Source organism: Pleurodeles waltl, chromosome 6, assembly GCF_031143425.1.
Source record: "Pleurodeles waltl isolate 20211129_DDA chromosome 6, aPleWal1.hap1.20221129, whole genome shotgun sequence".
Lineage (NCBI taxonomy): Eukaryota > Metazoa > Chordata > Amphibia > Caudata > Salamandridae > Pleurodeles > Pleurodeles waltl.
Genome location: NC_090445.1, coordinates 1,550,487,033 through 1,550,513,982, shown reverse-complemented (window position 1 = coordinate 1,550,513,982; position 26,950 = coordinate 1,550,487,033). Strand labels below are relative to the sequence as shown.

General features: G+C 47.3%; 1 long non-coding RNA gene across 1 annotated transcript in view; it reads left to right on the top strand.

Annotated features, from left to right (window-relative positions):
- The window catches only part of LOC138302163 (uncharacterized), a 185,554-nt gene extending 180,448 nt beyond the window's left edge, over positions 1 to 5,106 (top strand). The window contains exon 4 of the long non-coding RNA XR_011205318.1: positions 4,225 to 5,106. This is a non-coding gene — a long non-coding RNA (uncharacterized lncRNA). The remainder of the gene's footprint in view (positions 1 to 4,224) is intronic.
- The last annotated feature ends 21,844 nt before the right edge of the window (positions 5,107 to 26,950 follow it).

Genomic DNA, 26,950 nt, shown 5'->3' with positions numbered 1-26,950 from the left:
AAAAAACGAAAAACAGGATCACCACTAAAACAGGAGGGTTTGCAACGCAAGGAAGAAAGGAACTGCAGTGATTGTATACCAGAAAAGAACCTACAACACCATCTTGGATTGGGAAAGACCATATAGAAATGAATAGGTAAACAGATCAAGTAGAAAAGGAAAAGGAAAAAGGAATGCTGGGAAGAAGAACACCAAGGAAGATGACAATATGGAGACCAAGAAGAATTGAAGACAGAAGAAAAAGAAAAAGTAGGAAAGAAGAAGAAAGACCCAAGAAGGTGAGTAGAGGGAAAACAGGGAGGCTGGCAGGGGCTGCGGCGCGATCCAGAGCACTAAATGTGCCTCCTGGGCTGTACCACAGCAAAAGGAACACAGAAAAACGGGCCACGGCGGTGCCGGCGTCCAGAAATGCAGACTACCGGCCCGACTGGGGTCCGATAGAGAGACGCAGCAGTAGTTTGCGGCTTCACATTACATCCTTGTACTGGTCCTCGTGGGGAGACCACTCCCCCCGAGGGATGCCCCCACACCCCCCCCAGGGCCAGATGGAAGGGGAATCGCTTCCCTTTCCACCCCTGACCCCGACCCCCCCAGTGACGTCTGATGATGTCAGCTGACCTCATCAGAGGTGGCCCCCATCGCTCTGGAAGCTCAGTTTCCAGCGTGATCAGAAAATAAATGCTTTTCGTGAGGGAGGGGGCAGACAGAGGCATGAAAGGAAAGGCCTTGTCTCTCTGAGTATTCTTTGAGTATTCCTGTATTCATGAAGCGATCGGGCTGCAGAAACGCCCACTAGACACCAGGGAGGTTTTTTTCTGTATTTACAATAAAGGGGAGCGACCCCTTCGGCAAGGGTCGCTCCCCTAGGGGAGCATTCTTTTAAGGCCTTTTCTGCCCCCCCCTGAGGGCTGTTCGGCCTATTGGGATTAGGCCGATCTGCCAATGGGGGGCAGAAACCTCTAGACGCCAGGGCTAAAAAAAAAAAAAAAAATTCTTTCAATTTTTTACACGTGGGGAACGACCCCTTATGCAAGAGAAGCTCCCCTGGGGGCAAATTGTCTTTAGGCCAGTTCTTCCCCCCTTGGGAGCAGATCAGCCTATTTCTTTTAGGCCAATCTGCCCCCAACGGGGGCAGAAACCACAGATTTTTTTAGGTCACTTTCACGCAAGGGGAGTGACCCCTTAGGCAAGGGTCACTCCCTGGTGGGGGGGGCAAATTTATCAGCCTATTTTAATTATGCCGATCTGCCCACAAGTGGAGCAGAAACCACTAGGCACCAGGGATTTTTTTTGTGATTTTTTTACAGATGGGGAGCGATCCCTCAGGCAATGGTCGCTCCCCTGGGGGACAAATTTGTTTTAAGCCATTTCCACCCCCCTTGGGGGCAGATTGGCCTATTTTAATTAGGCCAATCTACCCCCACGGGGGCTGAAACACTAGGCACGAGGGATTTTTTATTTGTTTTATTTTTTACAGATGGGGAGCGACACCTTAGGCAACGCTCACTCCGCTGGGGGTAATTTTATTTTAGGCCAGTTCTATCCCCCTGGGGGCAGAACGACCTATTTCTATTAGGCCGATCTGCCCCAAGAGCGGCAGAAACCACTTATGCTCCAGGGATTGGTGCTTGTGTGTGTGATTTGTTTGGGGGGCAGCCCCTTGGGCAAGGGTTGATCCTCATGGGGGCACATTACTGTTGGCCATTTCTGCCCACCAGGGAAGATTTGTTTAAAAAAAAAAGAGGGTGGGGTATGGCCACACCCCATCCTAAATAAATGGGGACAAAGTTGTTCTGCTCACCGTTATGCAGATGGGGCAATTACCCCCAATCCAGTCCCCGGGGGAGGGGTCAGAAAGCCTACTAGATTCCAGGAAATAAAAAATAGTGGGGTGGTGGCTACCAACAAGTAAGGGCATGGTTATGCCCCCACCCAAACTGAAGGGGGTAATAGTATTTCAGCTCCCCTTTCACACTACAACATCTTATCCCATGGCAAGCAAGAGGACGTTTGATTATTTGGGGTTTTGGTTTTAAATTTGGGCCTTGAGAGCTTGTCTAACTCTCAGAATCGTCCCACTTGGAATGGTGAGGGCTGCACTTTTTGGACTTTGGGACCCTGCCTGGTAGAAAAATCTAGGAAACCTAGACACATCTGAAAACGAAACATCTGGGTGACTCTAGGGTGGTGTGCTTCAATGTACTCTGCACCATTTTCTTACCCACAAGGTCCTGGAAACCTGCAACGTTGCTTGAAATCACATATTTTTCCCACATTTTTGTAATGGAACCTTATGGAGTCTGCAGGATTCTCCAAAATTCCTACCACCCAGCATTGTCGCATCTATTCCGATAAAAATTCTGCCCCACTTTTTTCAAACTGCCCCTTTGGACTCGCTTTGGTTCCCCCTAATTTTCGACATGTTTTTGGCTCCTCTCTGTCACAGGCACTTGGCCCACCTACACTAGTGAGGTATAATTTTTACCGGGAGACCGAGGGGAACATTGGGTGGTAGGAAATTTGTGCTGGTGCGGTGATCCCACACAGAAGAGTGGGAAAAATTTGATTTTTAGCTAAATTTGAGGTTTGCTGAGGATTCTGGGTATGAAGACAAGCAAGTTACACTTCCCTGGACCCCCCTCAGGTGTCTAGTTGTCAGAAATGTTTGGGTTTGGTAGGTTTTCCTAGATGGCTGCTGAGCCCAGGACCAAAAACACAGGTGTCCCCCGCAAAAACATGTAGTTTTTTTATTTGATAATTTTGATGTGTCCACATAGTGTTTTGGGGCATTTCCTGTTGCGGGCACTAGGCCTACCCACACAAGTGAAGTACCATTTTTATCGAGAAACCTGGGGGAACACTGGGTTGAAGGAAGTTTGTGGCTCCCCTCAGATTCCAGAACTTTGCAGCACCGAAATTTGAGGAAAAAGTGTTTTTTGCTAAATGTTGAAGTTTGTTAAGGATTCCGGTTAACAGAACCTGGTGAGAATGCCACAAGTTACCCGATCCTAGGATCCCCTAGGCATCTAGTTTTCAGAAATGTCCAGGTTTGCTAGGTATTCCTAGGTGCTGGATGAGCTAGAGGCCAAAATCCACAGCTAGGCATTTTGCAAATAACAGGTCAGTTTTCTTTGGGAAAATGTGATGTGTCCACGTTGTGTTTTGGGGCATTCCCTGTCATGGGCCATATGCCTACCCACACATGTGAGGTACCATTTTTATCAGGAGACTTGGGGGAATGCTTGGAAGGAAATGTGTGGCTCCTCTCAAATTCCAGAATTTTCTATCACCGAAATGTGAGGAAAAAGTGTATTGTTTGCCAAATTTTTAGGTTTGCAAAGGATTCTGGGTAACAGAACCTGGTGAGAGCACCCCAAGTTACCCCATCCTGGGTTCCCCTAGGTGTCTAGTTTTCAAAAATGCACAGGTTTGGTAGGTTTCCCTAGGTGACAGCTGAACTAGTGACCAAAATCCACAGCTAGGCACTTTCCAAAAAACACGTCAGTTGTCAATGTAAAAATGTGATGTGTCCATGTTGTGTTTTGGAGCGTTTTCTGTCACGGACACTAGGCCTATCCACACAAGTGAAGTACCATTTTTATCAAAAGACTTGGGGGAATGCTGGGTGGAAGGAAATTTGCTGCTCCTCTCAGATTCCAGAACTTTCCCCAAAAAATTTTGGGTCAAATTTTTAGGTTTGCAAAGGATTCTGGGTAACAGAACCTGGTGAGAGCCACACAAGTCACCCCATTCTGAATTCCCCTAGGTGTCTAGTTTTAAAAAATGTATAGGTTTGCTAGGTTTCCCTAGGTGCTGGCTGAGCTAGAGGCCAAAATCCACAGCTAGGCACTTTGCAAAAAACAGGTCAGTTTTCTTTGGGAAAATGTGATGTGTCCATGTTGTGTTTTGGGGCATTTCCTGTTGCGGGCACTAGGCCTACCCATACAAGTGAGGTACCATTTTTATTGGCGACTTGGGGGAACACAGAATAGAAGAACATGTGTTATTGCCCCTTGTCTTTCTCTATGTTTTTCCCTTCCCAATGTCAGACAGTGTGTAAAAAAGATGTGTATTTGAGAACTGCCCTGTAATTCACATGCTAGAACAGGGACCCCGGAATTCAGAATTGTGCAAATAACCACTGCTTCTCAAAACCTTATCTTGTGCCCATTTTGGAAATACAAAGGTTTCCTTGATACCTATTTTTCACTCTTTCTATTTCAGCAAACGAATTGCTGTATGAACGGTATACAATGAAAACCCATTGCAAGGTGCAGCTCATTTATTGGCCCTGGGTGCCTAGGGGTCTTGATGAAGCTACAAGCCCTATATATCCCCACAACCAGAAGAGTCCAGCAGACGTAACGGTATATTTCTTTTGAAAATCTGACATCGCAGGAAAAGGTTACAGAGTAAAACGTAGAGATAAACAGCAGTTTTGTTCACCTCAATTTCAATATTTTTTTATTTCAGCTGTTATTTTCTGTAGGAAAACCTTGTAGGATCTACACAAGTGACCCCTTTCTGAATTCAGAATGTTGTCTACTTTACAGGAATGTTTAGCTGTCCATTATCCAGCATTGGTTTCACACCCGATTCTGTCACTAACTGGAAGGAGGCTAAAAGCACAGAAAATAGTAAAAATTGGGTATGTCCCAGTAAAATGCCAAAATTGTGTTGAAAAATGTAGTTTTCTGATTCAAGTCTGCTTGTTCCTAAATGCTCTGAAGATGGTGATTTTAGCACAGCAAACCTTTGTTGATGACATTTTCAGGGGAAAAAACACAAGCGTTCTTCTGCAGCCCTTTTTCCCATTTAAAAAAAAATAAAACATTATTGCTGTATTTTGGCTAATTTCTTGGTCTCCTCCAGGGAAAAACACAAACTCTGGGTACCTCTAGGATCCCTAGGATGTTGGAGAAAAAAAAACACAAATTTGGAATGAGTAGCTTATGTGGATAAAAAGTTATGAGGGCCTAAGTGCAAACTGCCCCAAATAGCCGAAAAAAGGCTTGGCACCTGAGGGGGGAAAGGCCTGGCGGCGAAGGGGTTAAGCACACAGTTGTTTATAATAATGTTGATTTTTAAAATGTTGACTAAATTAAAGTGGAAGTGAAATTGTTGCCGAAATAATGTTGTGTCCTTCATTATTACCCATGACAGTTACAAAAGTGTTGAATTTCAAAATTCGTTTTTATTGCATGCATTTTTCAATTTATCTAACCATACTCTAATAATCTTGTGGTTCCCTTTAACGCATCCTATACTTTAACCCTTAAAACTCATTACCTATCCCTTTACACACCCTTACCTGAACCCTAAACACCTTACTACCCCTTAATGATACCATTCCATGAACCCCTAAAATCTTTCTACTCTGCCTTAAGACTACCATTCCAGGAGCCTAAAAACTCCCTACTTTCCTTTAGTGCTACTTTTCCCTGAACTCTAAAAACTATTACGTCCTCCTTTGCAACCATTTCCCGAACCCTAAAAACCCTTTCTACTATTTACCACTACCCTTCTCTGGTCCTTAAAAATTCCATACTACACTTTTCCGCTCCCCATCACTGAACCCTAAAAATCCTGACTCTTATTAAGTCCAAAAAAACTTTAACCCTACCCTTCCTGATCCCTATGAGCACCTTCCCTCTAGCCTCACTGGTTTCACAAAATGATGGACAAGTATATGGAACGAAAGGAGGAGGCACCGAGGACAAAGAGAATCTTGCGTACTGCCTTTTACCCTTTCCTTCCCTCTTCCCCCTCCCCCAACGAATGAAGCATTACAGGTGAAGTTTTGTACAGGCACATATCCAAAATGTGCCTGGTTCCCTTCATGGGTCTATAGACCACCGGTAAAGCATCAGTAACGAGAATGTAAAAATCAACCAAGATAAAAAACATAATGGCACAGCAATATGGAAAATGACAAAATGACCCAAACATAAACAGCTCTAGGCAACAATGTCCCCAGGCAAACAAACACACACACAAAAACACAAACACACACCCCAAGCACACAGGAAAGAGGTTGGCTGAGGACCAATAACAAATATCTGACTACATGGCCCTGGACACCTCAGCCACCCCAACCCCAGCCATTGACAGACACATGTAGGCAAACAAATAACCACAGTTTGGTGATTTCAAGGACACAAAAAAGCTGAATGTGAGAAATACATAAGAAAACACTCTTATCAATGGCCTACATCAGATTAGTCCCCAAAAGTTATAACACCACCCTATAATCAACAAAAATCTAAAGGAAACGAAACAAAAAATATATATATAAAATCCAGTCATCCACTAACCAAAAACTTCTGTTGCCCTTACGTTTATACCCCATCATCCCACATTGCGACCTCTAGTCCACACTCCAGGCCACACAGAAATATGTAAACGAAATTATTTAAAAGATTAAAATAGTGACACCGGCCCTCTTTCAGGCAGCAGTACTACATTCACCTTGATTTTCAAATAAATGCAAAAAAATCCTAGAGTGGATGCTGCAGCAAAGATTGGAGACAAAGGATGATTGATGATTCCCTCCAGAATCCAAATCCAAAATGACTAAGGGCTCAACAAAGAACAGGAAGCAGTCTTTAAGAGAGGGCGAGGAAGTTGTTAATGTAGGTTCAGTAGTCTTACTCTCTTTGGCTCTTCCCATGTACATAAATACATTAATTAATAATTAATCGAGATGAATTTTGCGCTAAAAAAGTTACCGGAAGTTCTGCATCAGTTAAAATTCAATTCTAATTCATTTTCAAGTTGATTTATCGGGGCCCGGCATTAAAACAACAGCAACTCGCATTCAGTTCGCTCAGGTGGTTTCTGTGCTCCTGCAATAGGATCTTTACATAAACAAGATCTTGTTTACATAATGCAGCGTACTGGGGTAATCTCAGGCATTACAAGTCAGCTCCATATTGCTAAAGGCCGGCATTTACCTGAGATTACACTGGCTTGAACAAGATTTCACCCGGGCTCACAGAAATTATTTCAGTTAAATGAATATTTATTGTATACTACATTCAGACGTAAAATAGTCCAGTTTATTTCATTTACTTTGTAGGCGAATTGGAGTCTAAGCCATGATTGTAATGTTATCTGCATATTTTAACTTGTTCAGGTCCACGTGCTCTAATCTTGGAGCCTATGAGTGAGTAGATTTCAGGTTACTTGGAAAATCTGCCATATACAAAGGAAATGTTTGGATGAAGGCTTTTTCAAGTGAATATTCTTAATAAGTAATAATTTCAGCTCCACAATATTTGCATAGGCATGTGTCACAATAGAGGATAATTATTAATTCTAACAGTACTATTTGTATCTCACTTTCCCTATTTTTATCAGCAAAGCATACAGTTCATGATGACAAAAGGGTGCTAAACTCTATATATTATAAAAAAGAAGACTGTCCCTTTTTGCCTATGTATTTGAAGCTTAATATGTGCAGGGCAATTGAATGGTCCTGTGTAAACTAGAGTGGTTTAAAGCCTGACTGTGGGGGTCATTCCGACTTTGGCGGGCGGCGGAGGCCACCCGCCGCCCGCCAAAGTAACCCAGTCGGAAGACCGCTCCGCGGTCAAGAGACCACAGGGGTCATTCTGACTTTCCCGCTGGGCCGGCGGGCGACTGCCAAAAGGGCGCCCGCCGGCCCAGCGGGAAAGACCCTGCAACAAGGAAGCCGGCTCCGAAAGGAGCCGGCGGAGTTGCAGGGGTGCGACGGGTGCAGTGGCACCCGTCGCGATTTTCACTGTCTGTAAAGCAGACAGTGAAAATCCTGCTGTGGTACTGTTAGGAGGCCCCTGCACTGCCCATGCCAGTAGCATGGGCAGTGCAGGGGCCCCCAGGGGCCCCACGACACCCGTTCCCGCCATCCTGTTTCTGGCGGTGAAAACCGCCAGAAACAGGCTGGCAGGAAGGGGGTCGGAATCCCCATGGAGGCGCTGCAAGCAGCGCCGCCATGGAGGATTCCCCCAGCCGGGGGAAATCCGGCGGGAAACTGCCGGACCCGGCTGGGAGACCAGGGCTTTACAGCCGCGGTCAGAATGCCATATGAAGCACCGCCAGCCTGTTGGCGGTGCTTCCGGCATCCTCCACCCTGGCGGTCATAGACCGCCAGGGTTGGAATGAGGCCCTGTGCTACTGGTGTTTTCCTTTTGCCTTAGCCTACGACTGAGGATGGGATACCAAGTACTTTGAAGACATTTTCCGGTAAAGGGCAATAGTGCAATTAAGTAATATTCTTTTGGCATTAAATGACTGCCCTTTTTATACAATAATAACAAGTGGCTGCCTTTCTAAGACACAAAGGGGGTTATTACAACTTTGGAGGAGGTGTTAATCCATCCCAAAAGTGACGGTAAAGTGACGGGTATACCACCAGCCGTATTACGAGTCCATTATATCCTATGGAACTCGTAATACGGCTGGTGGTATATCCGTCACTTTACCGTCACTTTTGGGACGGATTAACACCTCCTCCAAAGTTGTATTAACCCCAAAATAACTTAATACTTGGCTTTATATAGTGTAGCTTATCACCTGCAAGGGTATCCAGGTGCTATCCTTGGGCACAGGGAGATTAAGGCCCTAATTATAACATTGGTGGTAAGTACCACCTACCACCGCAGCAACGGCCGCCAAAAGACTGTCGCCGTGGCTAACATCCATCCGCCATAATATAATCGTAGCTGGATTTCTGCCACAAGAAGGGTGGAAATCCGGCAGTGGCCATGCCGGCGGACAGAGTTAAGGTGGCGCCGCTACCACCAGCTGCACCACACCAGTACACCGCCGCAGGCTGTATTATGACGATAAATACAGCCTGGCAGTGTTCTGCTGGCGGGCACTGCTGGCGGTAGCAACACCTCGTCCCTGGCTAGAAGACCCACTGGATGCAGGTAAGTCGGATTTCCGACAGGGAAGGTGGGTGGGGGGTTGTGTGTGTGTGTGTGTGTGTGGGGGGGGGTGTGGGGGTGTGCGTGAATGTGTGAGTGTGTGCATGAATGCGGGTGTGTGTAGTGTTATTTGCATGTGCATGTGTGAGAATGCGTGTATGAATGCAAAAGTGAATGCGTATGAATGTTTGTACGGATGCATGTGTGAATGAATGGATGCATGTGTTAACGAATGCGTGTATGCCTGTGTGAGTGCGTGTGTGAATGCGTGGTGTGTGCCTGCAAGTGTGCGTGTATGTGGGGGGGGTGGATTGCAAAGGGGTGAGCATGGATGGAGGGGGTGGGGGGTGTCTGGGGAGTGTAAGGGGGGGTGGGTGGAGTGAAGGAATTCCCTGTCACTGATAGGGCCTATGGCCATGGTTTTCATGGCATAACGAACGCCACAAAAACCATGACGGTGGGCGGGATCAAAATGCCTCCAGCGGTACAGTAGCGGCCGCAATGGTGAAGATTGTTATCTCCGGCCTGGTGGCTGCTACCGCCATGGCGGTCGGTGTGGTATATTGGTGGGTTGGCTTCAGCCAACCCGCCAATGTCATAATGTGACGGTATGTACCACCAGCCTGTTGGCAGTGCTACTGCCACATTTATACCAACCGCTGGGGCCATAATGACCCCCTAAGTGATTTACCCAGAATAATAGGAGGTTGACCAACGCCAAGACTCAAACTTGCATACCCAGCTCCAAGGTCGTCAGCTTTGGCCCTTACACCATATACTCTTCCTTGAGAACAAAGGCCTACAAGAGCATATTTTCGCTGAATGCACTCCTGAAAAACATTGGAATCATGACTCCTTTTAGTGGACTGCTACAGGTCCGCCATCCAGGTTACTTCTGTCCTGGTCGGCATCTCACAAACTTTTGCCAGAGGAAAAGAGGTTCCTTAATTGTCATCGAGCCAAACCTGGTGTGCCTCTGTAAAAGTGGCATGAGTAATACTTCCATGTAAAGAAAGACGGAGAATATGCTCTGTGCCATCCTTGATCTATATGATTTAAACCAGTTCGTCTCCTGAAAGAAGTTCAAGTTGCTGGATTTGACTCAGTTACTGCCAGCTTTAAGAGAACCAATTGGATTTTGTTGGGATGCACTAACCCTGTGCTCGGAATCCAGCGTAAGTGATGCACTCTTTTGTCTCTCACTGACTCCACCAATACACATACTCAGGAATAAGAGGGTCAGTGGTTAAAATGAAGAACACTGAATGGGATAGGAGATATAACAGCCTCATTAGACTCCACCATTCTGACTTGTTTCTTCTGCTGGCCTGTGATTTCTGCAAGTTGTAGAGGATACTTAAAGGCAAAGAGATATATTTAGTAACTTCTTCATCAACGTTCTGTACTTAACAGGAATCGTCAATGGATATAATTTGCCAATATCTCTCTCTAACCAACTCTTTATTCCTGGGTGTGTAACTTGTAATTCCTCAAACTAAACATGTAAATAATGAGTACTTTAAATATATGTATTATAAACACTTCTTCCTGTCAACAGAGTAACTGTATCAAGCTGTGTTGCGCTGTACTTTGTGGAAAATGAGTTATAGTTCCCACTTGATTCATCTAGTTCTCCAAAGTAATGAACAGTGTTTCTTATTCTGTTATTCCTTGTCTAGCAATTTGTGTAAACATGCTATAACTATAAGAACTTAGAGCCTGGTTTAAAGTTGGACGGATGGTTTACTTTGTCACAAACATGACGGATATCCTGTCTGACGTATTACAAGTGCATCATATCCAATTGCACCAGTATTATGGTGGACGGGATGTCCTTCCCGTTTGTGACAGAGTAAACCGTCTGCCAAACCCTAAATCAAACCCTTACTCATTTTGTACTTATAGATAACATAAATACAAAGCCCTGGCTTACTAGTCCTATGGGTTCTGTTACAGGAAACCTTCAAATGAAATGCAACAAACGCACAGTCTCATACAAGTTTGTATTAATGTTCCAAAAAGTTCATAGTCTGATTTCCCTTAACAGTATGCCTTCCAGTAACCCGCCTCTGTATTCCAAATGTCCTTCAATACAGTACATGTAAGCAATTGCTTTTTAGCAAAGGAAATCCTAATTCTGCGTAGCTGGTCCTGGCTGTGGCAACATTGTATCACAACTGCCTAGCAAGGGCTCCTTCGGCCACAAGGGAAGGCATAACTAAATAACAGAGGAAAGCAACCATCTTCCTAGGAACATAGAACACAATGACCTCATGTCAATGATGTCACGTAGTTCCATGTCCCTACGAGGAAATACAATACAATGCAAGCACCACACTACCTCAACACAAAGTTGAAACAGTTGTCCATTTGCATGGGAAGGGAACACAATCCACTGGAGAACAGCCTGACACTGGGCAGGATGTGAATGTTTCTGCACATCTTTGTCCCTACTCCCCTGATCCTAAACATTCTAAAGAAGATCAGGGAGAGTGTAAATATTCTGAAGACCTCAGCCTAACCTTCTCAGGTTCGGTACTCCTATCTCCTCCTATAAGGAGGCAGGGTTTTGCTGCTGGTTATAAAACAAGCACAGAAGCACCATATTCCAAAAAGCCCACACTGAATATATTTCACAGCTGGAGAGGGTGGACATATGCATGATGGGTCAGCGCTGCCTAGTGGAAGGCTTCCTATTCACGGAGGCTCCACCGCACCACACCTGCAGACAATAAAGGTTGTTTTCCATAGGTTCCTGACCTCTAATGAGAGCTGGAGATGGTGGCGGCCTGATGGGGTTACCAAGTATAACTTTCTTTCTCTGCCTAGGCCCAAGCTGGCTGATGTGGCCTTCTTACTCCTCCTCTCTTTCTCACTCGTGGGTGCTGTGAATGTGCCACAAGATGGACAGTTTAAAAGAGGCATGACATAAGAGTTGGATTAAATTGCATTATGGTGACTGTGTAAGTCAACTATCGATCAACCCCTTTGCTCTCGGGCATAAATGAAAACATTTTTGGCTTCTGTTTTCAAACCGAATGGAACAGATGAGGGTGTTCATATTCACATTGATGGGGCGTACTGCATCATGAACATAGCGTAGACACGTGTTCATGTTCCCGATGTGGAAAGCATCCTTACATAGTTGGCAGGGCTGTCCCTATGGTGGAAATGGAAAACAGCCTACAGGCTAAATGTAATTAAGCGAACGTAAAGGGAACGCAATGCATAGCTGCTCGTGGGGTTTTCTTCTGTTGTTCAGGTCTAACTAAAATCAAACCTTATTTCGAAAAGGAGGAGCAATCTGGAATTGTGTGTGGCACGTCTCATTTGCTGTGCAACCCGAATGAAAATTTTGAAAGCTTTAGGGACATATTTAAGAAAAGTGGTGCTGCACACAGCGCAGAGCCACTTTTAGTGTGCCCTTTACTGTCCCCCTTCCGCCACCATGTGTGCACCGTATTTAAACCCAGGGTAGGGGGCAATAGCATAATTATTTTTTACGCTATTGATGTACTCTGCAGGAATAGCGCAAGTAGCCCCAACATTTTGGCACTACTCCTGCAGAGTACATAGGAGCACATTGTATTCAATGGCATGCTCCCTTTTAACTCCTGCTCTTAGCAGGCCTTAAAAGTGCCAAACAAAATGACACAAGGAAATCTCTAGATTTCCTTGCCCCATTGTTTCGGCCCCCCTAACTGGGGAATGCCACCTTTGCATACAAAGGCCCCTATTTATGTAAAATGGTGCAAAACTGCGCTAACGCTGTTGTGCGTTATTTTTTTAATGCCATTCCTTAAAGCCATCTGTGCGCCATATTTATGAAATGATGCACAATGGCGCTAAGGAATGGCTAGCGTAAAAAAAGACGCTAGCCGGGGGTGAGGGTGGCGGTAGGGGAATGGCGCTAGTGGGTCAGAAATGACGTTAGGCTGGTGAGCGGCAAAACATATGACGCACAAGCAGCCAAAAACATGACTCCTGTCTAAGTGTAGACAAGAGTCATGCCCACCACCCCAGTGCCCACCACAGGGGACCAGTGTCCCTTAGGCAAGCCCTACATACCCAGTGCCAGGCAGGGGGCCCCATGGAAGGGGCCCCCAGTAGCTCACCACACACACACACACTTACCTGCAATTTACCTGGGATGGGCTCCCTTCTCCTGTTGTGTCCCTGTAGTGTGGGTGGTTGTGTTGCTGGGGATTGGGGTGGGCATCTTTTTGCCAATCCCATGGTGTTTAGCCACGGAAATGGGCCTACCTGCACTCTAACGCCTGGTTTGACCCAGGCATTAAATGATGGCGCTAAGCGGGTTTAGCTTCATTATTGAGGCTCGCCTCCCAACCAAGCTTTGTTTCTGCGCCAGGAGTTAAATATGGCGCTTGGGGGCTAGCATCATTTGTAGGATGGGAATGCTTACCTTGCATCCCATTGGTGCAAGGTGGGGTTGCGCATCCTAGAAATGGAACTAATTCCAATATTTTGACGCTAGACAGGTCTAGGGTCAAAATATAAATATGGAGTTATGTTAGCGCCACTTTAGCGCCAAAATAAATGGAGCTAAGGTTCCTAAATATGGGCCATTATGCCTGGCGCAGGCATAATGTAGTGCAAAGGGTTACAAAGTGGTGCAGTGCATTCATTGCGCCACTTTGCAAATATGGCCCAGCGATTTTGGCCTTCTAATGCCACATTTGCGTCAAAATATGACCCTAATGTGGCGTTAGGGGCTCTTAAATATGCCCCTTAGTTTAACAGATGGGTCTTAGGAAGAGGCTGGTTTTCTTGGAGTTGTGACCCTGGTTTATTGGACGCTGTCCCTGAATGTCTGTGTTTCATTACTTTCTTTGGGAAACGCAGAGAGCAGACAGGTAGTTTTGATGAAAGAAAAAGGGCAAAGACGCTTTTGCTTTTTTCTGGTGTTCTGGAAAGCTATTGGCTGCTGCCTCTGATAGCCTGCGAGATGTGGCAATTAATTTTCTTTTAATCAAGGTCGGATGAAGTAAATTGGTGCAGCTCTGCAGACCCTCATTTTCTGTTTTTGCAGTGATGCAAAACAAATATGATCAAATTATGCTCCTTCTCACCTTATTGAATTAAGAAGCGTGAATGATCATGGAGAGCTGAGATGTAATATACGGCCCTCCACCGTGGCACCTCTGCGTCCTCCCCCCGGCTCTCAGACAAACTGCCATTGTCTGCTGAAAACCAGCGTTACTTTAGAGTGGGTGCTCTCATGCTTCAGTAAGGGCCATACACAGCACTGAGAATATGAGCTTCCTGTACTGAAGTACTTCATGGCTGCAGAGCCTGTGGTTCACGACATCACAAGATTTATGACTGCAAAATCCAAAGTTGCAATGTAGAAAGGGACATTATGATTTGCAAATGCAACAACTTAATATTCGGAAGGAGGAGGAGGCATGAAAGGAGCGAACACCACCATCCGAATTGTTGAGGCATGCATCAGTGCTTTGCAACCTCAATTACCTACTCCTCAAAGAGGTGGTACTGGATTCGTAAAGTGGAATTTGTCCATTACTGATTGCTTCCACTCTGTGAGTGTGGGTTAGGGTATTTAGGAAACGATGCACTCGTTGAACAGACCACTGTTTTCTCCAGTCAGAGCCCATTACTGTGTTCCTCCTGGCTTTACTCGATTGCAGCCATTGACCCTCTATGGACAGGACAGGAAATGCAATTGCAATTAAGTAAATAAATAAATAAGTTAAATTGGCATTTTGCGATTTGGAACGCATGGGTGGAAATCGGCTGTTCCTCTAGGACCTCGATCACAGCATTGCCACCCTTCTCCACTGGAGTCTGAACCTGAATCCTGCCTCATTAATAGTAATTTTGTGTGTCTCACAGATTTGTATACCTGAGCAGTGGAAAAATATTATCAGCTTGCAATGTAGTTTCTGTTTTTGTGTAGTGTATGCTTGGCAACCTTACAATAATGCATTAGATATATGCATGAACTCATTCTTGTCTCGTAAATGCTGCATGCTACGAATACCAGTACGCTGCATAATAATGCCAAAGCAAGATACCTTCTGGACCACAATTTATCCAATGTAGGCTAGGTATTTATTGAGACGTGTTGTAAAGCACGACATCCCTCCTTTGGCTTCTTCAGAAATATAACTATGCTTAGGTATACCACTAAAGTAGAATGTGGCGACTAGGCCACCAGCGCATTTGTGTGAGTAAGGATGTTTGTGGGAGGATTTACTTAGTGAGTCCATAGCTGTGAAGCAGCAGAACTGTTTAAAGGAAAAGGGAAAATTAACTATTAAAGATAGCCTCCTTTGTAAATTTGTGTGTGATTACTGCATGCTGGTTTCTGAAGGATTCCAATATGTTGCTCAAGATACCAAGGTAGCTCAGTGGGTTAATAATGCAGAGATACGTCTAATCTACAGATCATAGGTGTGAATACTGGCGGGCCACATTTAGCCTTGCAATTTTCATTGGTCGATAAAATGAGTACTACTGTGTTTGATATAGCCTTTGTTATTATGGTGGGCGACATTTTGAAGAACTAAGGGCCAGATGTACTATTCTGATTCGTAAACTATAGGTGTGTGGTTTTCTCCCAGTTGGTTTATGAATGGGAATGCTATTTGCAATGAGACCTATGTACTAATAGGTCTCATAGTTGATTGTCCATTTGCAGGGTGTCACAAAATGACTTGTATAATCAAATAATGAATAATAATAAAACCGTATGTCACATGTAGCATTGTGTGAGTTGGCAAACCTGAAGTGATAGGCTAAGAATGCAGGGATGGAGATCTGCAATGGATAGCAGACCTCCAATCCTGCATGTGCTTTAAAACATTATTTAAAGTTTCCCTTGTCCATTAAAGGGGCAGGTGCTGCTATAAGAACACGTTTGCCATTTGGGAAGATGTCGAGGGGAGCTCTGCCCATCTGGGTGTAAGTGCTTTAAAAAAAGCACATTTCTGGCTATCCTTCACTTAACCTGGATCACATTCTCAAGACATATACTTGTCGTTTGCCATCTTGTTTTCTTGTTGGGTCAAGATCTCACATAAATTCACTATCCCTCTTTTTTCAAAATAAAGGTTTGCTACGTACAGACTTTTTGTTTACTATAAGGTCGAAAACAGATGGGGATTCGGAGGAACCCCTTTCCTGTAGGTCAAACTTTGGTGCTCAACTTTTGGTGAGGTCCAGAGCGCATTCAGAGATTAAATCCAAATATCTAAGGAAAGAAAGAACTAGATCTAATAGGATCATGCAGCAGTCATGTAAAGGCAAGAGGAATTTGCGCCTCTGCTAGCATTCTCCCAATCATGCAACAAGGAAGATTGTGTTCAGTCCTTACCAGCTAAACTCAGTGTTTCAACCAACATTGCTCACTCCATCCACGGGATAGATCCAGCCGTCCTTATTATGTACGTTTTTATACTGGCCATAAAAAAATAAAGCATATATAGTTTACTGTGTTTCCGCTAGTTGGACCTTAAGTAACGGAGAAACATGTTTTGCTTAACGTTACTTGGGACAAATTCGTTTTTTTCTGGGGTAAAAAAAATGAATATGCCCTCCAGATCCAACACTTCTCCCAACCACCTGTCCTGCCACAGGGGCGTCTGTTGGGTGAGTGTGGCAGCCCATCCCATGCGGGTCAATACCACACACAATCCAAGAAATACCATTAGGGTCACTTCCCATTATTGTACTAGGGACCGTACCACTGTAAAGTATTGCTGTCAGTTTCTGAAATCCCATAGAGGTGAGCTCCACTCTATAAGCCGGATCAGATCATCCTCCATTGAGCCAGTCATTTATTACTAATAACTGTGACGCCAGGTAGTACGGATATAAGTTCGTCACACCAAGGCTGCCATCAAAGGGGGTGCGCTGACAATTGGCATAGGCCAATCTTGTTCTTGAATTGTGCCACAGAAAGGCTATGGCCAAGGAGTCCATTTCCCGGAACCAGTGACAAGGTAGTGCCTCTGGGAGGTTTTGAAAAAGGTGAAAGAATCGTGGGAGGGCCATCATTTTATTTAGGGCTATTCTGCCCATTACATTTAATGAGAGAGACCAACACTTTTTAAGATCCGCCTTGGCTCTTTGGACCAAATGAGCGCAATTAAGTGACCAGGTCAGTGCAGGATAAAGCCCCAACTGTATACCTAAATAGCAGAAGCTTACTTGGCATGTCGAAATAGTGTTTTGACAACCTACACAGCTTTGTGATGTCAATAGCGTACTAAAATTGATTTGGTGGGATTGATACTTATGCCAGATGCCTCAGCAATAAGTTCCTGAACGAGTCTCTGAAGAAGAGGCCCAGTCCCCGCTCCCCTCAGGACCCGGCCAAGGTAGCCCCAGTCCACAGTTTCAAAGGCGTTCTCAAAGTCAATAAGGAGTAAGGCCAGCTGAGATGACAGTAGGTGGCAACACGTGAAGGCCACATGTAGATGCCTCAAGCAGTGTCTCGTACTACATGCCAGCATGAAGCCACTGCATGTATGAGGGTCTGGGGGACGTGTTTGAGATGTGAGGCCAGACCAGTCGCCAGGATTTTAACTTCACTACTGATGAGGGAGATGAGACGGTATTCTGCAGAGCAGACAGAGGGAGGCTGGGTCTTCGGGAAAACCATAATAGTGGCTTGTTCCATCTGTTTTGGGAAGGAATCAACCTTCACCGCCTCACTGTAAAGGTTCAACAAGTGCAAAGCAAAGAGTTCCCTGTATTTAACATAAAACTCTGTGAAGAAGTTTTCTGGGCCAAGCATCTTCCTGGGCACCATCACTGAAATAGGCATTCAATTTCTTCAGTCATTATGGGTTGGCCTAAGTCTTGCCTTTTAGTGAGAGAGAGTTTGGGAAGAGGTGCCTCATTCAGCAGGGTGGAGGCTATCTAATCCGAGGGTCTGCAGCATATAGCTGAGTATTGTAGGTGGCAAATGTCTGGGCTGTTGCATGAGAGGTATAATGGATAGTGCCACGTTGGTCCATAATCTCCAATCTGACCCTGCTTGCCAAAGGACGGGAAGCTACCCAGTATAGAAATTTACAGTTTTTATCACCCCAACGGTAAATTCAGGCAGCACTCATTTGTCAGATCTCTTTTGCTGCTTCTAAAGATTTAAGGCGTATCTCCTCTCGAATCAGCGCTAATTGTCAATTTACTTCACCCTGAGGGTCTGAAAGAGATCGTGCTTCCAATTGGAGGGCCTTGTCATCCAGATGAATGATGTGATGGTGTTTGGCTTTCTCTTTCTGTCAGATTAGACTTTTAGAACGTCCCCTAATGGTGGCCTTATAGGCCGCCCAGAGGGTATTCACTGAATCCACTGCTTCTTCATTAGTATGGAAGTATGTTTTTATTTCTTTCCCCAGTGTATGTCTCATCTTGGGGGTACCATGCATAAAGCCCCCACATAGGATGCCGGGCAGCATTCGCTGCCCTGCGGTGATGGAGCACGGGGATGTGATTGGAAACCCCACGAGCAAGGATTTGCACATGAAAAACGGACAAGCATTCTGAGGCAGGCCTGAGTTTCATGCCAATATGGGCAATTGTGCGGTGTGTGGCTGAAGTGTGCGTATATTGTCTCTGCCTAGAGTTCCACAATCTCCATACAGCGAAAGGCCCAACGTGTTGACCAAATTAGAGAGATGTCAGGCGCTGGTGCAGCAGTGTTCCAATGCAGCGCTGGTGGATTTAGCGATTTGGTGGGTCGAGGCCCACATTAAAAACCCCTCCTATATATGTAGGCCCACAGGGCAACTTTGTTGGTATCAGTGTGAGGGCATCCAGGAATAAGTCTAAAGCTCTGGGTGTGTCATAGAGGCACATGAGGTTCAGTGGCCTTCACTCCAGTACCCCCGTTAGGGTGATGTAATCCCATGCACAGGAAGATCACCCCTCCCCTGGAGCTTCAGGCATAGTTCGCAGGGATTCAGGCGAGTCCTGGCTCGACTGAATCCCTGGCGAGCCAGGAACAGGCAGTGCCCACCCATCAAATGTTCTTCTTGCAACATTAGTATCAAGGGTAATAAATGGTGGGCGTAACACAACACTGTGAGACGTTTTATGTGATCCAGGAGGCCGTTCACTTTCCACGTCATTATGTGGAGAGATGCCATTTTAACACAAGGTGTGATTGTAGAAACAGGAGATGTGGTACAGCAAGAATAGATGGGGTACCTGACGTGGGGGAGCGAGCTTCAGTGGGAGACGAAGAACAGATGGAAGAACCTGATGTGGGGCAGCATGCCTCAGTTGGATAGTGTTGCTATAGGCCATCTGGTGCAGCTGTGGCAGCGTAGTGTGACATGATAAGCATTTGCGTTGAAAAAAACATTAACCAAATAAAACCATAAACAAGGAAACCCCTCACCCCCAACATTCCCACACCCCTTACTTCCCATACTAGAATCACCTGTTGCCCTAAAACTGATAACAAAACTTAGAACCGTTATAACTTCAGGTGTGGATTGGTGGACCTTTCCATATTGTAGGATCAATATCTTCCAAATGTGTGCATCTCAGCCAGTTACATTCCTGTTCCCACACCCAATGTAACCCTCTCAAAATGACCAAACCAGCAACTGCCTGGTTCGATGTTGCCAGTTCTTGATGGATAAAGAGGTGTTCCCTGCTGAGGGCTTACTCTGAGATCAAGGTGGCGGCCTGTCTTCCACCAAGTTTCGATTCTGTCAACTTCCCAGGTGATGGCACCAGTGAGCCAGAGCTAGCGAAGGTTGGGAGCGGACCCTCTTTCTGTGATAATTCACTTCAGAGTTTGTAGTTGCCGACGTCCCAGCCAGAGTGGGGCGGGGGTTAGGAGGGCGCGACGTGTCCAGTGAAGTTGTTTTTTTCCGTGAGCCATTCCTAAGCTGCTTCTGGGGTCTCAAAGAAATGAGTTTTGCTTTGATGAATCACTTTGAGACAAGCTGGGAACATGAGCATGTACGACAGGTGAAGGGCTCTTTTGCTTGACCGCTTTGTACATTCGTTATCTCATTTGTACTTCCTTGGTGCAATCCAGAAATATAAGAATTTTATCATTTTTGCAGCAGAGTTCAGAGCGCTCTCGTGCTTTCCATTGGATACTGTCCCTAAAATGAGGAATTGCCCGATCATGGGTCGGTGCGGTGCTCCAGGAGGAAGTTTGGGCGTGATTGCCTCGTGAGAGTGTTCCACTGCGAACCAGGGTGAAAGTTTGTCAGCTGGCATCCATGTTTTGTCCCATTGTTGCAGAAACTCAGCCGGCTTTGTAGACTCTACTCCTTCAAGAAACCCCAGAAACCTGACGTTGTTGTCCCAGGAGCGGTTTTCTGCATCTTTTGCGTGGCGATGGAATTCAGCTGACGGTGGAATGCCACATAAACATGCACTATCCCTATCTTAAACTTAGTTGCAGCCTGTGATGTTTGCATGGCTTGCAGGATCGTGGCCAGGTCTCCCTCAGGCTGTTCCCTTTTGTCTGTTGTTCCAGATCCACTCGCCCCAGAGCCAGTAGTGTATTAGTCAGTGCAGGGTTGGGAGGGATGAGATTTCAGGTTTTTGTCTTTACTCATATTTGCTGCAGGAATGTACTGTGGAGTTATGCCCAGTCCCAGCTCGCTTGCCACAAACCTTCAGCTGCACGAGCAGCCGGATACTGGGGAGAGCACCAAATGCCTCTGGAGTCAATTAAGGTGCAGGAGGGGGGGCAGTCGACTAAGGGCAGAAGGGAGCCAGAGGCCACCCCTATGGCATCAGGAATTCCTTTAGGCCACTATCAGGGCTCAGAGGTATCAGTCTCACTCCCCTGTGGGGAAGCCAAGGTGTCTCACACTCGCCTCAGAGAAGGAAGTGTGCACCTCACAACACAGTCTACGCAGTAGACCATATCTGTGCCTCTGGTTGCGGGAGTCACTGGCAATAGGTCGAGGGGACAAGAGTTCCACCCCTTAGAATATTGCCACAAAGACATGCGCCAATGGGAGCCCACACAGTGATAGGGCGCAGTTATGGCAGGAAGGCAGTTTCTCATAGGAGAATGGCATGCCCCCTCCTTTGACTCGCATGTGGCCGTGTGCCCCCAGCAGACACCTGGGAGGGAGGATATAGCGCCAGCTGTGGTCCTGATTCTGTGATGGTTCCTCCCCATGGCCCCTTGGGCCATTGCCTGCCCATTGCCTGGCAGATTTCCAAATGAAAGGGAGAAGATTAAAGCCCCGATCTCGCCAGCAGTGTTGGAGAGGGAGGGGAGGCCCCTGGCGTGCAGTAGGAATCAGCTGCGTGGAAGCATAAACAGCATGCTCCCCGAGATGCCTGTTCTTGCATTAATAGGCATTAATAGGCCACCTTGCTCTCCCTCACCTCAGCCTCCGCACTCCTCACCAGCAGTTGTTGCCCTCAGTGAGCTGTCCCCATGTCTCTCACCCTGTCGTTTCGCACAGTCACCATCACTCAATGAACTGAGGTGAGCGGGGGGAAGTAGCTCGCATAGAGTCGCCATCTAGGGCCCAGGTGTGGAAATCACGTTGGTGCAGCACTCTTGAGAGCATCAGGCTCCAGGCACATCAATCGGGCAAAGACAAGTGCAGGTGTTGGGCTACTCAGCCAGCATAGCAGGAAAATCTGGAAAAGAAGGGAGGATGGCGGCAGATGACAGAGGGGTCCAGAGCACTCTTGGAGTGTGACCGCCATCCTCAATCAATCAATCAATCAATCATTTGTAAAGCGCACTACTCACCCGCTAGGGTCTCAAGGCGCTGATGGGGGGAAGGAATGCTACTACTAAAAAAAAACAGGACTTGAGGCGTTTCTTGAAGGTCAGGAGGTCCTGTGTCTGTCGTAGGTGGGCGGGTAGGGTGTTCCAGGTCTTGGCGGCGAGGTGTGAAAAGGATCTGCCGCCGGCTGTAGTTTGATGGATGCAAGGGACGGTGGCGAGGGCGAGGTTGGCAGAGCGGAGTTTGTGGGTGGGAGTGTGGAAGGTGAGTCTCTCGTTGGGGGAGGCAGGGCCCGTGTTGTGGGGAGCTTTGTGGACGTGTATGAGGAGTTTGAAGGTGATCCTTTTAATGACGGGAAGCCAGTGTAGGTCTCTGAGGTGGGCTGAGATGTGGTTGCAGCGTGGGATGTTTAGGATGAGGCGTGCGGAGGCGTTCTGTATACATTGTAGTTTCTTCTGGAGCTTGGCTGTAGTTCCCGCGTAGAGCGCGTTGCCGTAGTCCAGTCTGCTGCTGACGAGGGCGTGGGTGACCATCCTCCTAGTTTCGGTGGGGATCCATCTGAAGATCTTGCGAAGCATGCGGAGGGTGTTGAAGCAGAAAGATGAGACGGCGTTGACATGCTGGGTCATGGTGAGCGATGAGTCTAGGATGAAACCTAGATTGTGCACGTGGGTGGTGGGTGTGGTTGCGGTTCCTAGAGTGGCTGGCCACCAGGAGTCATCCCATGCGTAGTGGTTGATGCCGAGGATGAGGATCTCTGTCTTGTCTGAGTTAAGTTTGAGGCAGCTCTTCTCCGTCCAGTTGGTGATGCCATGCAGGCCGTCGTGGAGGTTGGTTTTGGCAGTGGCGGGGTCCTTGGTGAGTGAGCGGATCAGTTGAATGTCGTCGGCGTAGGAGACGATGTTGAGGTTTTGGGATCGGACGATGTTGGTGAGCGGTGCCATGTAGATGTTAAAAAGGGTTGGACTGAGAGAAGATCTTTGGGGAACGCTGCAGATGGTCTTGGTGGCTTCCGACAGGAAGGGAGGGAGGCAGACTCTCTGAGTTCTGCCGGAGAGGAAGGATGTGATCCAGTCCAGGGCCTTGTGGTGGATCCCAGCATCATAGAGGCAAGTGCAGAGGGTGTGGTGACAGACGCTGTCAAAGGCAGCCGAGAGGTCCAGGAGGATGAGGGCCGCGGTTTCGCCTTTGTCGAGCATGATCCTGATATCTTCGGTTGTGGCGATGAGGGCAGTCTCTGTGCTGTGGTTCCTACGGAATCCGGATTGGGAGATGTCCAGCGTGCTGTTGTCCTCCAAGAAGTGGGTCAGTTGGCCATTGACAATCTTCTAGATGACCTTCACCAGGAAGGGAAGGAGGGAGATGGGCCGGTAATTCTTGAGGTCTCCGGGGTCCGCTTTGGGTTTCTTTAGAAGGGCGTTGACTTTGGCGTGCTTCCAACTCTCCGGGAAGGTGGCGGTCTCGAAGGAGCTATTGATGATCATACGGAGTTGGGGGGTGATGATGGGGCTCGCTTTGTTGAAGACATGGTGGGAGCAGGGGTCGGAGGGAGATCCGGAGTGGATGGTGCTCATGTTTTTGATGGTGTCCTCATTGTTGATGTGGGTCCAGGAGAGGTTGGTGTGGCTGGGTGCGTTGGGGTTAGTGGTGGCCGCGGTGGTAGTGGGAGGTGAGGAGTTGAAGCTGTCGTGCGTTTATGTGATCTTGCGATGGAAAAAGGTGGTGAGGGAGTCGCAGAGGTCTTGCAAAGGAGAGGGGTCGATGGAGCATTACCTGGGGTTGGTGAGTTCTTTGACGATGCTGAAGCGCTCTTTGCTGTTGTGTGCGTTATTGTCGATGAGATCTTTGTAGAAGGCTCTTTTGGTGGTCCGGATGAACTGATGGTGCTTGCGGATGGCTGTCCTGAGGGCAGCGTGGTTGCTCTCTGTTTGTTTGTGGCACCACTTCTTCTTGATTTTCCGGCACTCCTGCTTGGAGGCCTAAAGGTCGGCGGTGAACCAGATGGCCCTGGTGCGGTTGATGGAGGATTTCCTGATCAGATTGAGGGTGTTGGTGCAGTTGTCTATCCAATGTCTGAGGTTGAGGGCGGCTGTGTTGGGGGTCAGTGGTTCTGGGTGGCAGGGCGCGGGCGAGGGTGGAGATCAGCTGGTCTTCCAAGATCTTGTTCCAGCTGCGATGGGGGATCTGTTGTGGGGGTTGGTGAGTGGCGGGTTTCTGGAAGGTGAAGTGGACGCAGCGGTGGTCGGTTCAGTGGAGTTCGGTGGTATGGCTGAAGGTGACGTGGCTGCTGGCAGAGAAGACAGGGTCGAGCGTGTGGCCGACAGAGTGGGTGGGCATCGTGACCAGTTGTTTGAGACCGAGGTTGGCGAGGTTGTCGATCAGAGTAGTGGATTTGCTGTCGTTGGCGTTCTAGAGGTGAAAATTCAAGTTGCCGAGGAGCATTTCATCTGTATAGGCAAGGGCCTGGGTGCTGATTATGTCGGTGATGGAGTCACTGAACTGTGGTCGGGGACCTGGGGGCTTGCAGACAAGGGTTTCTCTGAGGGTGGTGTTGAAGTTGATGTGGATCTGGAAGTGGAAGTGTTCGGCGGCATCGAGGATGTCATTGGTGTTAGTTGAGATTCTGATGGTGTTCTTGTGGACTGTGGCGATTCCTCCTCCCGGTCTGTTGGTGCGGTCTCTGCGGGTGATCTTATAGCCTTCGAGGATGGCTATGGCGATGTCAGGCTCCGAGGAGGGAGTCATCCAGGTTTCGGTGAGGAAGGCGATGTCTGGGGAAGATGAGGTGAGTAGGTCCAAGAGTTTGACAGCGTGCTTGTGGACGGAGCAGGTGTTGAGGAGGATGCAGCTGAGGAGGTTGTGTGTGGTTCTGGCGTGGTGCTTGGTGGCTTGGGGGCAGGTGAAACTGCAGGTCCGAAAGGAGAAGGGTCCGTGGGTGTGCCTCGGGATGGCTTGGACGTAGGCGGAGGAGCAGCCTGAGTTGGGGGCGTGGAGTTCGTTGTCACTGTAGCAGCATCTGGCAGCGTGGGGAGCGCGCGGGCCAGAGGGTCTGCCACTGGGCGCAATCCAGGCAGGGACAAGCCAGACAGGCTTGCCTCTAGCGCGCCAGCGGTGCGGCTGCACAGCCTCCACCATTGAGAAGGGGAGGTGGAAGGGAGGAGCAGCTGGGAGGCGGGGGCGGTGGGCGAATGGGGGCACGAGGAGGGCGGGCCACAGGGGCGCAGCGGCGGGAAAGAACGGCTTGGGAGAGCCGAAAACGGGCAGGAAGCGGGCAGAAGGCACAAAAAAGAAAAGCGGCTAAGGAATGATGAAAAAACACAGAAAATGCATAGAAGCACAGAAAATGGCACAAAACAAAGACAGATACAAAAACAAACACAAAATACTTACGGAAACCCACTAGACACCAGGGATGAGATGCAGGTGGGTGCCTGCGGGTGGTGGAGGGCCTTGAACTCGCTGCAGCAGCGAGGGCGGGGTAAAGGGCACGGTCATAGTCTGACTGAGCTGCGCGGCGTGTGGAGCGAGCTCTGACCTTAATAGTAGGTCAGGGGTCACTCTGAGCACCGCGCAGCAGCCGCCATTAAGAAGGGGAAGTGGGAGGGAGGAGCACTTGAGAGGCGGGAGCAGTGGGCGAATGGGGGCTCGAGGGGGACGGGCCACAGAGACGCAGTTGCAGGAAAGAACGGCTTGGGAGAGCCGAAAACGGGCAGGAAGTAGCCGGAAGGCACAAAAAAGAAAACCGGCTAAGGAATGAGGAATAAGCACAGAAAATGCACAGAAGCACAGAAAATGACACAAAACAAAGACAGATACAAAAACAAACACACAATACTTACGGAAACCCACTAGACACCAGGGATGAGGCACAGGCGGGTGCGGGGTAAAGGGCACAGGCACGGTGGAGCTGCAGGGTGTGTGGAGCGAGCTCTGAACTTAATAGTAGGTCAGGGGCCATCTTGATGACCTAAGCCACGCCCCTCCACAGTATTATTGGTGAATGCTACTTCACATTCAAACCCATCATGTTCAGACCCCACCAGCTTATTCTTCATCATGAGTTACGGCATTGCTACTCCCAGGAACATATTCAATCTCATAATGGAACATTTGCAACTTGGAGGCTAAACTTGCTAAATGCGGGGTCACATTCTTCCTGCCTCTAAGTTTTAACAAGTTGACCAAAGGTTTATAGGCACTCCTAACTTTGAATTTCCTTCCCTGGACATATATTCTAACCTTGCTGCTGCCCATGTGGCAGCTAAAAGTTCTCGCTCAATAATTTAGTAATTCCTTTCAGCCAGTCTAAGATTATAGGAACAATACGCAACACTTCATTCATCCTTACATCTTTTTTATGACAATACCTTGCCTATATAATATCCATAAGCATCTACCACAATTACACACACAGCACACCTCACTAAGGGTTTCAAACAGGGAGCATGTTTATTTCAGTTTTAACCAAGGCGATTCAACAAGCTTGTTCATAAGACAAAATACATTATGAATAAAATTATCTCAATCTTAGGAATGACATCGATTGTTCTTTACAGGTTGCTTCTAGTGCATTCAAAATTACATCTACATGTTACATCACAGGCCGCCTTGTGGCCTGCACCCTGCCCGACGGCTTCCCTCGCAGTTCACTGTATTGAGCAGGACATTTGTATCTCTTACCTACGGGGCAGTAGTATTGCTGGTGGGCTGCCACACAAGCCTAACGGCATTTCTTAATGGAAGCTGGCCCACTGGTGTGGCCTCTGGAGGTCCTCTCATTGGGTGCCACGATGGTGCGCACCATAGTCTTCTTTCGCCTTCCCAGAAATCCTGGGAAGGAACTCTGGGTATTGTCTTCTCCAAAGCACAGTGGAGGCCATTCCTTGATTTCCTTTGGTCTCTTCCCAATCCAAGATGGCGGCATTAATTTCCTGATGCAGCTTCCCATTCAAGAAGTATATAAGGAATGGGTTTCTCATTTTACTTGCGTTGCAACACCTCCTTGCTCTTGCTGGTGTTTTTCCTGTTGAGTAGTGTTTTACCCATTGTGGTGTACCAAGTGCATAGATCCACACTAGCAGTCTACTACATGCCACCTATATAATGATCGTAACTCTTTTTGTTTGCACTTACTTATAAACTCACCATCACTTACCCAACGAACAACCCCATGCATGTCCAGAACCTCAGCCTCATCATTCTCTGAAATATAACAACATGTTCTGCCATATTCTTGCACAGCCAGTGACAATGTATTTTTTTAACAATTGATACACATTGTATCCACAGTTTGAACACCATTTAGCATTAGATACATGGTTATAT